This window comes from Pelodiscus sinensis, chromosome 15, assembly GCF_049634645.1.
Source record: "Pelodiscus sinensis isolate JC-2024 chromosome 15, ASM4963464v1, whole genome shotgun sequence".
NCBI classification, from domain to species: domain Eukaryota; kingdom Metazoa; phylum Chordata; order Testudines; family Trionychidae; genus Pelodiscus; species Pelodiscus sinensis.
Genome location: NC_134725.1, coordinates 34,665,237 through 34,678,459, shown reverse-complemented (window position 1 = coordinate 34,678,459; position 13,223 = coordinate 34,665,237). Strand labels below are relative to the sequence as shown.

General features: G+C 48.9%; 1 protein-coding gene across 1 annotated transcript in view; it reads right to left on the bottom strand.

Moving 5' to 3' along the window:
• Positions 1-4,823, bottom strand: part of SH2B3 (SH2B adaptor protein 3) — a 117,168-nt gene extending 112,345 nt beyond the window's left edge. The window contains exon 1 of the mRNA XM_075898736.1: positions 4,689-4,823. The gene's annotated coding sequence lies outside the window, so the exon portion shown is untranslated. The remainder of the gene's footprint in view (positions 1-4,688) is intronic.
• Positions 4,824-13,223: the final 8,400 nt, after the last annotated feature.

Here is a 13,223-nt window from a genome sequence, read left to right as displayed (position 1 = left end):
CCAAGTGCTGTAGGATCAAGTCCTTCAGGGTGCTATCAGAAAATAAGCTATTTTAGAAGGACACTATTAAATGAAATATGGCCCCACACTGACGATCTGTAAAATTCACCTTTTACAAAAAGCAGTAACATGGGGGGGGGGGGAGGATGTTGTCATTACAGTGGAAATTACAGCAAAACACCACAAGACCAAAAGAACACACAACAACAAACTGAACAACCCCCACATCCCAATATATAACACCCACAGGGAGCATTTGTAACGGACAGATGGCAAAAATGAGCTAGTGCGGGCCAATCTGAAAATGAAACTGATTGCTCAGTTTCCACTCATTAGGCCAAAAGAAATGTAAACCCTGAAAAGTAAAATGGATTTTGAAAAGATACTTTCAATTTCAACATGGCCAGATGATCATAACACACCAATTTAGAGTTTAAGTCACCAGCCTTCCTTTCAATTCAAGGACTATTTAACATTCATTGTGTATATACTTATCCTCTTGCCTTGCTTACAACTTTTATTTCTCAAACACCAAAACAGAAAGTTCCCACAACTCAATTCTAAGAACAAAATCATTGTTTCTTTCCAGGATTACATGTATTAAAGGAACCACTGTATGCAAGGCAGTCACCTAGCTGAGTATGGGAGGCTGGCAGCATGCTAGACACAGCAGCCTGGACGTAAGTGAACCTTGCCTTATAACTTGTCAGTAACCAATTTTATTAAAATAAACTTAGTGCTGCAATCAGGGGAAGACTGAAATCCTCTGTGTCTGCAGAACAGGCACAGCACGGGCAGGAGCAAGAGAAGTTTCTCTAAGCTACTCTGTAGCCTGACTTTTGGGGTGCTCAAATCCTACGCCCCATTCATTCAGTCCTTATTCTTTCTAACAAGACTACCTACTAGATCCCACTTCCCCTAGGGGAGGACAGCTTTACATTCCTCCAGGAGTCCTACCAATGAAAGCAAGACATGCTCCACTCCTCTTCATCCAATAACTGATAGTTATTCTCCATGTGACTGCTATTCCTCTTCCTTTTCCCAGCCTTAGAGGAACCTGGACTTTGCTTGACACCTCTCCAATTGCTACATTTCCATTAGCTCTTCCAAACCTGTCAGTGTTTTATTTCAAGCCAAGCCTCGTTAACAGTTAACATTTTGTAAAGAATTTCAAGGCGCCTTTTTTATATGATGAAACATACACCAGTGTAAGCAATTAGAGAAAAATCAGGTTAGCACAAAGCCACTGACTTTGCTGGGGTTATTCCGAATTTACACCTGCATGGGAAGAGAGATTAAACCTACACATACCTATAACATAATATGGTAATTACCTGTCACATTCTGATCTTACTTGGAGTAAGGCTGGTGTTTCAATAGTGTAATACAGCGTAAAAAGAAATCTTTAAGCATTTCCCCCCAATTTTTTTAAAAGGTCACTGGAGTCTCACACATGACAGTACTTGCATACTTTTGAAAATCTGCCAGTTATTTCACAACTATATAAAAAGCCAGCAGGCATCCAGTTTATTGCCACCATGCCAGGCTGTGACCGGCTCATGAACTGACCTTTGCAAGGGTTAGTCACACTCTGCTTAAATCCTGAACAGTGTGCTACCAGCAATCCCGACAACAAAACGTATGATCCAATCACTCAGGCAAATTAAAGTTACTATAGGGTCTGTGAGAGACAGAATCCATGAAGATAATGGCCTAACACACCATTTTTACAATAGCTCCAGACTCACAAAATAAAGAGACAGTGAAATAAATGCACTAAGGCTAAATCTACACTAGCACTTTACAGCGCTGTAACTTTCTGGCTCAGGGGTATGAAGGCACACATACAGCGCTGTAACTTGCTCAGTGGGTGTAAAGCACCAATGTGAACAAGCACAAGGAGTCACACTCCTAGCACTGTTAGCTACTCGGTTCCTTGAGATGGTTTACTGTACACAGAGTACTGATAGCATGAGCTCTGGGAGAGAGCTCTCTGTTGTCACGCTTTCCGTTTAAAGCATTGCAGCAGCTGCACTTCAGTAAAATGCAGACAAAACCTAAGTAAGCAACGGATGTGGGAAGAAATTCTGGGAATTTTTTTTCCCCCTACGGATCTCTAAAGATTCTAAAATATTAAAAAGCTCCACACACAGGGGAAAGATGGAAAACTATGATCAGGGTGTGCCACAGAATGGGACTCTACATCAGGAAACAGGTGCCCTCAATAAAAAGAAATGCTCCTTTTCAACAAGCAAAGATAAACTATGATATACTCTCTCCATGATGGGAAAGACACACTGGAAAGCATGGGGGCAAGGGGAAGATATGTGCTTGGTGAGCACATGCTGTGTGCTCTCCCTCTCCTCCCCCCAAATCAACTTAGTTTTTATTTTTAAATATCACCATTTGAGAAACTGTGGAAAAATTAAAAAAGGGTTGCTGTAGGCAATGTTCCCTCAAATCTTTTCCATCCAGGTGCAGAATAAATTTTTGTAAGTGCACTGAGGTGAACATGCACCACCAAGAAAAACAAACCTCGCTGTGGGTGCTCTAATCATCTGGGCAGCATCTGAATCTCTCCTGAGCAAGTAGCACAAGCTCACAGCTTACAGGCAACACTGGCCAGAGGCCTTGGTTGTGCACAAAGCAGTGCTTAACTAAAAGTGTGATTTTATATCAATTTTGTTAAACTAGTACAACTTGTGTGTTTCCACAATCTTATATCAGTTGCAAGTTAGTATATATCAGTTCAATTTGCGGTGGTAAATGTACAGGTGCAAGCTAAACCCACAGAACCAGTTTCAAATTGATGAAAAAGCCTCCACACAGAAGTTGTTCTAGTTTAACTAGGCCAAGTGAAGTTAAACTGGTGCAACTTGTGTGTCCAGACAACAACCCTTTAACTGATTTTAATTGTGAGTTATTAATATTAACCCAGTCTCATGTACCCCCTGGGATCAAACCACATTACAATGGGCTTACAATTTAAGATACAAATCAGCACATTGGTGTAACCCCAGTACAGAGGTGGAAGAGTAGGTGCTGCTGGAAGAGCAATAAACAAAAGGGTTTAAAAAGCAGACTCTCTCTGCTTAATCATACACCTCTTCACACCACTCTTTCTCCCAGGACCCACTTATTTAGCTCTATAAAGGTGTAGTAATCATACTAGGTCTGGATTTTGCCCTTAATCTTCATAGCCTTGCAGTGGTTAACACAATCCTCCTAAACCTAACAGGCTATTTAAGCAGCTTATTCTTTGTCTTATGCCTACATGCTCAGTAGGATTTGTGTCAATTTAGTCATCCTCTGGAGGTTTTTCCACAACAGAACAGGGGACAGCACACAAAACAAGACTTTGAGGAAATCAATGGCTTTTACTTTCCTTAGACACAATGCAAAAGCCACAGCCCTCCTATTACAAATACATCTCCATGAAACAATTGGGATGCCAGCAGATGGCCACTCCTAGCTCGCCAATTTAAAAAAGAGGGGAGGGGGGGGAGAGAGAGAAGTTTCCCTCCAAAGTTTTTCTAAATACAAACCAGAAATGGTTAACGGCCAGAAATGCCATGTTCTGTAAGTGAGGAAGAAAAGTTTTAGGGGGAAAACAAGGATATAATTTTCAAGGAAATATTAGGGTCTGATCTACTTTCAAGGACTGCTAAGGTCAAAGTCTCCCTTTGATTTCACAGGCCCTTTACTCAGTCATAATAACCTGCTGGTAAAACTAAGGCACCATCAGAGGCTTCTTCTGAACTGTCAGCTCCTCAATTCACCACTTGTTCAGTTGCAAAAATAAGAAGCCTCCCCTTCCTTCTGCCCATCCTGATTGCATGGTACCATCACCACCTGGACTCAAATACTTGGCCGGAGGGCAGGCAGGAAAGCAGCTCTGGGTCCCACTGGGGCAGCAGAACAGAGAGCTGGGAGAAGAGGGCGCAGTCCAGCCCCTGGAGCGAACAGCCACTAGCCAGCTGAGCCTGCGGCAGGCACCCCCTGTGCAAGATGTAAGGAGCGGTGTGGGCGGCTCTGCGGTGTGAATGCAGGGAGAGGGTATGGACGGCCTGAGACTGGCACCATCTCGGGAGATCAGGCCGGACGCGGGACGTTCTCCATCCCCCACACGAAGTCCCAGCACCGAGGCGCCAGCCCGCAACTCGCTGGAGGGGAGGCCAGGGCACGTGGGGTGCGCCACATGGAGAGTGACCCAAAGCCGTGTCCCCCCCGACCCGGACGGCCCCAGAGCCTCAGGCGCCCCGCTTGGAGACGCCGGAACCCCTAGGCTGCGGGGCAGCGCGGAGGGGTGCCTAATCCCTGTGCCTTGCGGCCCCAGCTCCCGGCCGGCTGGGGAGAACCTGCCCGCCCCGATCCCAGCGTGGACACTCCCTACGCAGCACGAATAGGAGCCGCGGCCGCCGCTACTTTCACTTTCCAGGGCCCCCAGCCATCTGCCCCGGGCAGTGCGGCCGGCCCGGGCGAGCCCCGCACCTGCCCGAGTCGGCGGCGCTCGGCGCGCACGTGGTGCTGCTGCTGCCCAGTGTGGGGCGCTGGCCTCTTCCCACCGCCGGGCTGCGGTCAGGCCAGGGCGTAGGGCGCCAGGCTGCAAAGCCACAGCCATCCGGCGGCACCCCGAGAGACGGGCGCCGGGCAGGGGGAACCAGGCGGGGAGGGGGCAGGGGCCGTACCTGCAGGAGAAGCCGTCCGTGTGGCGCTCGCCCATGGTGCTGTCCGCTGGGGCCAGGTGCCCGCTGCCTCGGGCCGGGCGGCTCAGGAAGGAAACTCGGGCGTGGAGAGGGGTCAGCGGCTCCGCCTTTCCGCCCCTGCGGCGCTTGCCGCTTGGGCTGGAGCGCGGGACCCGCCCGCGGCACCCCGGCCCGGGCGCGGCAAGTCCCACGCGGCTGCAAGGTCCCTTCCCCGGCTGTTGTGCAAAGAGCAGGGGAGGTGCGGAGGGACCGGCCCGCTGGCCTGAAGTGGCCTCTGGGGGCAGACAGCAGCGCAAGGGGGAGCCCAGCCGGGTGCACCGGGCTGCGGCGCTTCGGCCCACGTGCGCTGCTCCCCGCTCCCGGGGGGCTGCCGGAGTTGCTGTAACGCTGCTGCGTGTGTCCCTTCTCCGGGGAGATCCGCCCGCCCCCTGCGAGCCTCTGACAGGGGCTGCTTGTTGCCAGCCCTTGATTTAAAAGGCAACTTTCGGACCAATCGGGAGAGAGGCCGGGAGTCGGTGTCCGGCCGCAAACGATACCGAAAGCAGCGGGCAGTTACCCGCCGGCGCTAGTGGGCGGGACGGAGGAGCCTGGACCGCACCTCCGGCTGAAAAGGCAGGGAACTGAAAGCAGCTGGCGCTCGGGACACGCGCCTGTCACCGTCCTCTGCCGCGGCCAGCAGCCCCCCAGCCCGCGCCGAGCTGAAATCCGCCCTCCCAGCCTCCCGCAACATGCAACCTGACCCTAACCCGCTGCCTCTTCAGCACGAGGTTTCTCGTGCAGCTACCCTGGGGCCGCGCTCGCTGCCCAGTACCCTGCGGCGGGCGCCCTCTGGAGGTGCGGTTGGTTCGGCACTTGGAGGGAGAACAAAAATACCCCTTTTTGGAATAGTGATAGAAATGTAGCCGTGTTAGTCTGGGGTAGCTGAAGCAAAATGCAGGACAATGTAGCACTTTAAAGACTAACAAGATGGTTTATTAGATGATGAGCTTTCGTGGGCCAGACCCACTTCCTCAGATCAAATAGTGGAAGAAAATAGTCACAACCATATATACCAAAGGATACAATTAAAAAAAAGTGAACACATATGAAAAGGACAAATCACATTGCAGAACAGGAGGGGGATGCGGGAGGGGGGGGAGGAAGGAAGGTAAGTGTCTGTGAATTGATGATATTAGAGGTAGGGAGACTGGGATGTTTGTGAGTTAATGGTATTAGAGGTGATAATTGGGGAAACTGTCTTGGTAATGGGTGAGATAGTTCAAATGTTTGTTAAGTCCTTGTTGGCAAGTGTCGAATGTTTGTTAAGTCCTTGTTGGCACCCTTTTTGGAGTGATTGAGAGTGAGTTTTATTTAGTTTATCAGGGTGCGTAAGAAAAAAAGGCTGCAGTTTCGAAGTTGGATTCAATAGTGGGCTTGGCCTTCTCCAGATGGAATTGAGTGTGAAAGTGCCGTTTAAACACACAACTGTTTACACGGGTTTGTGATGAGGCTTCATGAATTCCTGTTTGTGAAGCACTCTGTCGGAGAGCCTTGGAAGGAAGGTGCTATTAAATCCAGCCTGTTGGTATAGTAGAGATTTTCTGTGGCCTTCCACACCCGCCCCCCCTTTTTTTTTATTACCACGGATATTTTCACAGAGTAGTTCTTTGTTTCTTAAAAGCCTGTCCCGTCCTCTGGCTCATTGGCTCAGCTGTGTTGTAGCACAAGGGAGCCTGTCATGCTTCCAGGAAGGCTATTTATATGTGTGGGACTTGTCTGAGACCTTTGCTTTCTTGTTGTTTTTATCCTTCCATCTTTGGCGAACCAGGTAATCCCTCTGCACAGCTACAAGCTGAGGGGCTGAATCCACTGATCACAGCAGAGAGTGCTGCCTAGATTTTCCCTCAACTGTTTGAAAAAGGAAGCTGGATATAAAATGCAGTCACAAGGCCTGTCTCTGTGATCAGGCCAATCCTGCAGAGGAAGGATGGGCTCTACCAGCACCAGTTTTTGCTGTCTTGCAAACAAAAGGAAGAAGCACTGAATGCCAGGTGCCTCTTCTATTCCCAACTTGATCTTGTTTTCTGGGACAGTGTGGTCATACCAGAGAAATAAGGACTGCGTGACTAGCGTTCAGACACATGACCTGAGTCATTTAATAAGACCGAATAGAACAGGCTCCCCCGCATTACAAACATCTGCACTTACAAACCAAAGCTCACTTCGGGCAAGGACGGCATTAGGATGATTGTGGCCTTATGCAGTACTATTAAACTGGGGCCTCTGTGCCCGATGGTGGCCTGGTGAGTGGTGGTGATTTTTTAGAGATGTGATTTTATAATCTTCAGCAACACACCAATGAAATATTTTTAAACCAAATTTTAAACTAAGCTCCTGTGGACTCACACAGTAAATTCAGAGGAGGGCAGTGTATATCTGGGGCTGGCAAATGCCTGTGAAATGGCTTCATTACCGGTTGAATGGCTCTTTCACAGGTTGAATGTATTCTGCATATGGGTAAGGACAACACTGGTGTGGTGAGTGGTACAGGTAAGAGGCACAGGCAGGATTGAGCAGCACAAGCGCTGGCCTGGGGACTTTGGAGAAGCAGGGGCCCCCTGCTCCTCTGCCCACACACTGCTCACTGCCCCCCAGTGAGTGGCGGATGGGTGCAGCCCATGAGGCAGGGTAGCTGGGAGTTGGTGACAGAAGCTGGCGCAGAGCCAATGAATGTGGGAGAGAAGTGCAGCAAGAGGATGCCCAGAATCTCCACTTATTAAACCTACCTTTCTTCAAGCACCAGCATTCAAGGTTACATGAAAAACTCTTTCTACTATTTTGCATTGCAGAAATACAGTATTTTAGCTATAAAATGGGTTAAATGGGCTTTTGTAGGCTAGCCTGGAACCTCACTACCATATAACATTGTTTTTATAGGAAAATGTGTTCCGAGTTCCAAAGAACCAACTTACACACACACAAACTTTTGGAACACAATTTGTTCAGAAGTTGGGGACTTACAGTACTTTATTTACCACATGTGACTGTGGAGTGAAACTTGGTGGGTCTCTGCTTCTGGCCCAATCCCAACTCCCACTGGCTCCTGTGTGAGCAAGAATTCCAGGACAGGTCCCTTTCTTTGGCATTTTACACTCATACCTAGACAACAAAGAATTAAAATGCTGGGTGGGAGGAAGAAGGGGTTTTTCCTTCTTTCAGGGCATACACAGTGGCTGGAGAAAAAAGACTTTGAAGATTCCTTTAAAAACTGCCAGGGTAGAAAACACTTATTCACCCACCAGAATACCTAACCCTATGGCAATCACAGCTAATACTGACCAATGGCCTGCCGGTCTGTAATTCAACACTAAATAGCTTTGTACGTTCCTAGGAACAGCTGGGGCAAAGTCCCACACACAGTCTTGTGTCTGAGGAAGTCAAAGATGTAGTGCTGGGATAATTCTTGTCTCTGCCACACGCTTCCTGGATGACCTTAGGCAATTCTTTTAATCTTGTTGCGCTTCAACTCCCCAGCTGGAAAAAAAGAGAGAGAGAGAGAGAGAGATCACAATCCTTCCTTTGTCTGCTGTGTCTAGTCAGACTGAAACTCAGCAGGCTGGAATTGTATTTTATGGTGTATATGTGCAGTTCTTAGCAGAGCAGCACCGCTGAGTAACCATAAGACAAAATAATACTGCACCAAATCCCTCTATTGTTATCTGTATATCATACCACCCCTAAAACCAGAGTATGTCATAGATATTTATCTCCAGACTTTCTTGTAATCATCTCTGTAAAATACAGACTCAGAATTCTTTTCATTGCCTTTTTTCCTGTTGCAGGGGAATTCCTTGGCCACACCAACTCAGCCCTAAATAAAGGGCCTCATTCAGACAAAGCATCATTGGGGGTGCTGGATCTGCAGTCAGATGCAGGATCAGGCTGAGTGCAGCAGGTAGCAGACGTTCCTGACAGCCTCCAAGGTCAGGTCAAAGCCCTGCAGCGTGGGCCATATATGGTAACCTCTGCCCATTGTTGTTATTGTGCCATATTAGTTGGAATCCCAATATTGCTTGTATGTTCTCAGTCGCTCCATGCAGGCAGAACAGCCATGCGGTTCATCAGGGTTAAGCAGATGTGTATTGTTAGCTAAGATTCTTTGTTTACTCTGGTGTTCTTGGGAAGTGACTTCCTGCAAGGACTGCTAAACATCACTGTGGTTGGGCCAAGGCCAAGTTCCAGAGTGTACCTAGAAACCTCTATAAAATGCATCCATCTAGGCTTTGTCTAAGGACACACTCCCAGCCCTGTTCCCTGGCTGTCAGATTGTTTGAGGAGAGGCCTTGTTCTATGAATGATTTCTAAAGACTTCAATGCTGCTCTTGAGGCTTTGAAGACAGGTTCCTAAAGAAACTACAGGGGATTGCAATAAACTTATGGCTGTCTGGAATTTTAAAAGGTTTGGAGAGCTATTTAATGACTAATTAGTTATTAAGGCAGTATGCTCAGCCCTTTATATCACACAGAATAAAGACAGTCTCTGCCAATGTTCCCTCTCATTTTTTTCCATCCATGCATGGCATAAATTTTATATGCATTGAGACAGGTAGGGATACGCACCACCCTACTAGCTGTGAGCACTCTGCTTACCAGCTGGACAGCAACAGAATCTCTCCGGGGTGGCCGCTAAAGCGCACAGCATACAGGGAACACTGGTCTTAGCTCCAAAGAAGCTGGTATCTTGGAATAGCCAAGATGCATTGGGAACCCAAGGAGAGTGAATGGCGGGTATTCTATATACATCATCCCTAATATTATTCAGTCACTTCTTGTAGGCCGTCTACTACAGTGAGTCTGCAGGAGCCTTAGGGATGAAGGAAGGGTGAGGCTTGCATGGCTGAAATAGGGAGGCCATAGCAAGCACATGGGGGTAGTGCGAAAAAAGACACAGATGGCTGTGGGAGACACAAGGCAAGGAGACAGTGTGGGGTTGGTAGTGGTTGCAGACTGCTTTGAACCAGGAGAGCATGTGTAAGAATGGCCCAGGCTGGGGATAGGAGGGGGCCCTGCAGGCCTCCTGCCAGCTTTCCTGGGTGCAGAAAGGGGCACAGGCCTCTTGCCGGCATTGCCTGGGCCTGGGCTGGAGGCAGAGAGGGGTGGCACAGGCCTCCTGCTGGTGCTCCCTAGGCTCTGCCCAGAGTTCGGGGGGAGGGGCAGTGCAGGCCTCCTTCCACTGTTCCTTGGACCCAGCCCACAGTTGGTCTAAAATCCAGGACTCTCTGGTCCAGCAACATCTGTGCTCCGGAAGGACCATGGATATTGCTGGACCAGAGAGCCCAGCTGGGCAGGTTCAGGGGCTGAGGGTGCAGAGCACAGCCCCAGCAGTAACAGGGCTGGTATGATGAGGAGTATAGTCCCCACTGGAGCTGGCAGCAAAGAGCGCAGCCCTGCCCTGGAGCACAGCCCTGGCGGCAGCAGGCTGGCACAGCTGGGAGTGCAGCACTGCCTGGCCAGAGGTAGCAGGACCAGTGGGAGCTGGCTGCACAGCAGCATAGCCCCGCCTGGGAGTGCAGCTTTGGCCTTGGGCAGGAAGCGCAGACACAGCCAGAGTCAGTGTGCTGGGGAGCATAACCCTGTCCCTGGGTGGGAAAGGCAGCCTCAGCAGGCCTGGGGGTAGCAGGCCTGAGGCGAGGAGCTGGATGGACCTGCCCTGGTCCAGAAAACTCTTGTCGTTCAGCACTGCTCAGGTTCCAAGGGTGCCGGACCAGGGAAGTCCCACCTGTCCGCTGTTTGCACATAATACATGTAATTAAGTCATGATCACCCTGCATTATAAGCAACTACAGACATTCAGCTCTGTGGTCAGTCCCCCACTATCTGGCAAGATGAGGTCTAATAGACAGTTTTCCCAATCTGGGCGCAACACTTTGAGTTAGGAAATCATCTACCATTTTCAGCTAGTCTAAGAATGTTTTCCTATGGGCAGCGTGCAACCTCCAGCACGTCACTCACATTGAAAGCCCCCGTAACAAACACAGCTTTTTTTTCTTACACATCTTAAATAGGCACGTAAGTCATCCTATCCTTCCAAAGTCACTCTGCTTGACTCCGCTGCGTGCAGGTTAGCAAGCATGCTGCTTTTTCCTCAGGCTATGTCTACACTGCAGGAATTTGTCGGCAGAGGCAATGCAAATGAAGCGCTCATTAGCATTTCTCATGCTCTCATTTGCATAGTCTCTTCCGATCCTTTTTGCAGCAGAGATTTTTGCAGAAAAAAACCTCCGTGTAGATGGGGCAAAAAACCCTTTTGCACAAGGTTCTATATACCTGTTCTTTTGAGGTATAAGGGATCTTGCACAAAAGGGTTTTTTTATACAAAATGGCGCCGTCTACACTGCTTTTTTTTTTTTTGCTCAAAAACCTCTGGCGCATAAAGGATCGCAAGAGACTATGCAAATGAGAGAATGAGAAATGCTAATGAGCACTTCATTTGCATTGCCTCTGCTGACAAATTCCTGCCATGTAGACGTAGCCTCAGAGGACCCACAGACCAGAACAGCAGGGGAATGGTGCAGGCCAGTGGCCAGAACAGAGGCTTTATCTAAAATTCCTGCATGTAAGAAAGGAACCTGCAAACTAAAAGCTGAGTTTCTGGTGCCATCTAGTGGACATTTTTAGTATTGTGCTGGTTAATAAAGGAGGATTTGTTTTGCAATAAATGTTTTTATATCAGCATTTGACAAACATTTGTATATACGCTTTGAAATTTTAGCCTTTGGTTTACCTGGCTGTCACCAGGTTGGATAACAAATTCATTCAGTCTCCACACATTCAAAAATCCCAGTACACACACCAGATGAGTTTTCACAAAATACTACTGAAGAGAGCCTCATCTGTCCACATTCCTAACATCTACGGAGTTTGGGATCATGCTAGAGAGCAGAAGCAGTTGTGTCATGGTCACTGGAGGCCAAATGGATAAAGTGTAGAATTTCTGTATTTTTGGCCCTCTCATGCCATTATTGACAGCTAATTGTTTCTAGCTAGCTAGACACACTGGCTACATTCCTATGCCCCCAAAAAGGAGGTTTACCGATCTTGCGGGAAAAGGGGTCTTTGAACAAAAATAAAACGTCCCCATTGCTTGTTTTTGCACAAAAACCCTAGCAAAAAAATGGATGAGCAGAAAATATGCAAATGAGATTGTGACTCATGCACTTGAGTCCCTCATTAGCATATTTTTTGCCAAGGAAACTCGTAGTGTAGACGTAGCCACTGTGTTTAGGAGATTCTCCCTGTGGTAGTTTCAGTCACTGGAACCCCCTTGGGACTGTCACTTGTGCTTAAATACCACTGAGCCCTGCTATCTACCCTTCTGGGTGCTCCTCAACTCTGTCCTGCTGAGCTAGGACCTGTAGGCTTCTGCCAGTAGTGACATAGAGATGCGGGTCACAGCTCTCTGCAGTGTAATACAGACACTGAGACCAGCTCAGCTCTAGCCAGGCTCAGCTAGAGCAGGGGTTTTCACACCAGAGCTGGCCAACCACATAGATTTGATATATTCTGCCATAATGGATTAGGCCTCCTCCAGGCATATTAGCAGATTGATTTCTATTCCTAGGTACCTTCTTAGTAAAATGAGGGGATATTATGCTTTCATGCTTCTTAAGGGCTAGTCATGCGTTGCCCCATGATAAGGGCCATGAAGGACTCAGAATGATGAACAGCAGTGAGCAGAAGAGGTGAGTCTAGAAATCCTGGTTGTCCAGCTCCTGTGGACTAGAGAATTTCATTAGTTGGGATTTTCACTCCACCTCCAGCACCTCCCTTATCCTGCCTCATTTCTGGGACAGCCTGTGTTAGCTGTCTGGCCATTCCCAGAGTGGAGGGTGGGGGGCAGACTTAGGCTGATGCAGGGTGGGACTTCCCTATCTACGGGGAAGCTGGTGTTGGGAAGAGTGGGTGGCACTTGAACACCACACCCTGTGCTCCCCAGGCAATGCCCTAGCCATTACACCACTGCAGAACCCACCCCATCTTACTACCTTCACGAGAGCCCTGATCCTGCCTTCCTAATGCCAAGGGTTGCTCCATTTCTGGGGAAACTGGTATTGCACCCACCCCCAGTGGCTGTCTGGGTGGGCAGAGGGACAGAGATGTAGCAAAGGGTACACAGAGGGCGGGGGGGGGGAGCGGAATTGCCCCTGGGCGCCACACTAGGGGGGCACTGGGCTAGGATAGGAGCAAAGCGCACTTTGCTCCGTCCCATGTGACGCTTTTGAACAGAGACCCGGGAATTGGCTAAGTGCTCCCGGCTCTCTACATGCTGCAAGTGGAGGCAGCAGGGCCGGGCGGCAGCAGTAGACACTTTAAAGGTTAGATTTCCTTACCCAGTCGTTCCATTCCTCCAGAGCCTGGCTCTGAGAGGGGGAGGATTTGATGGGAGGGGTGCTCCCGGAACTGGAGGGGTCTGATTCAGGAGGAGGGGTGAGTGCATTGGGATGGGGGGCCCAAAGAAAATGTACTTCTACTGGAAAG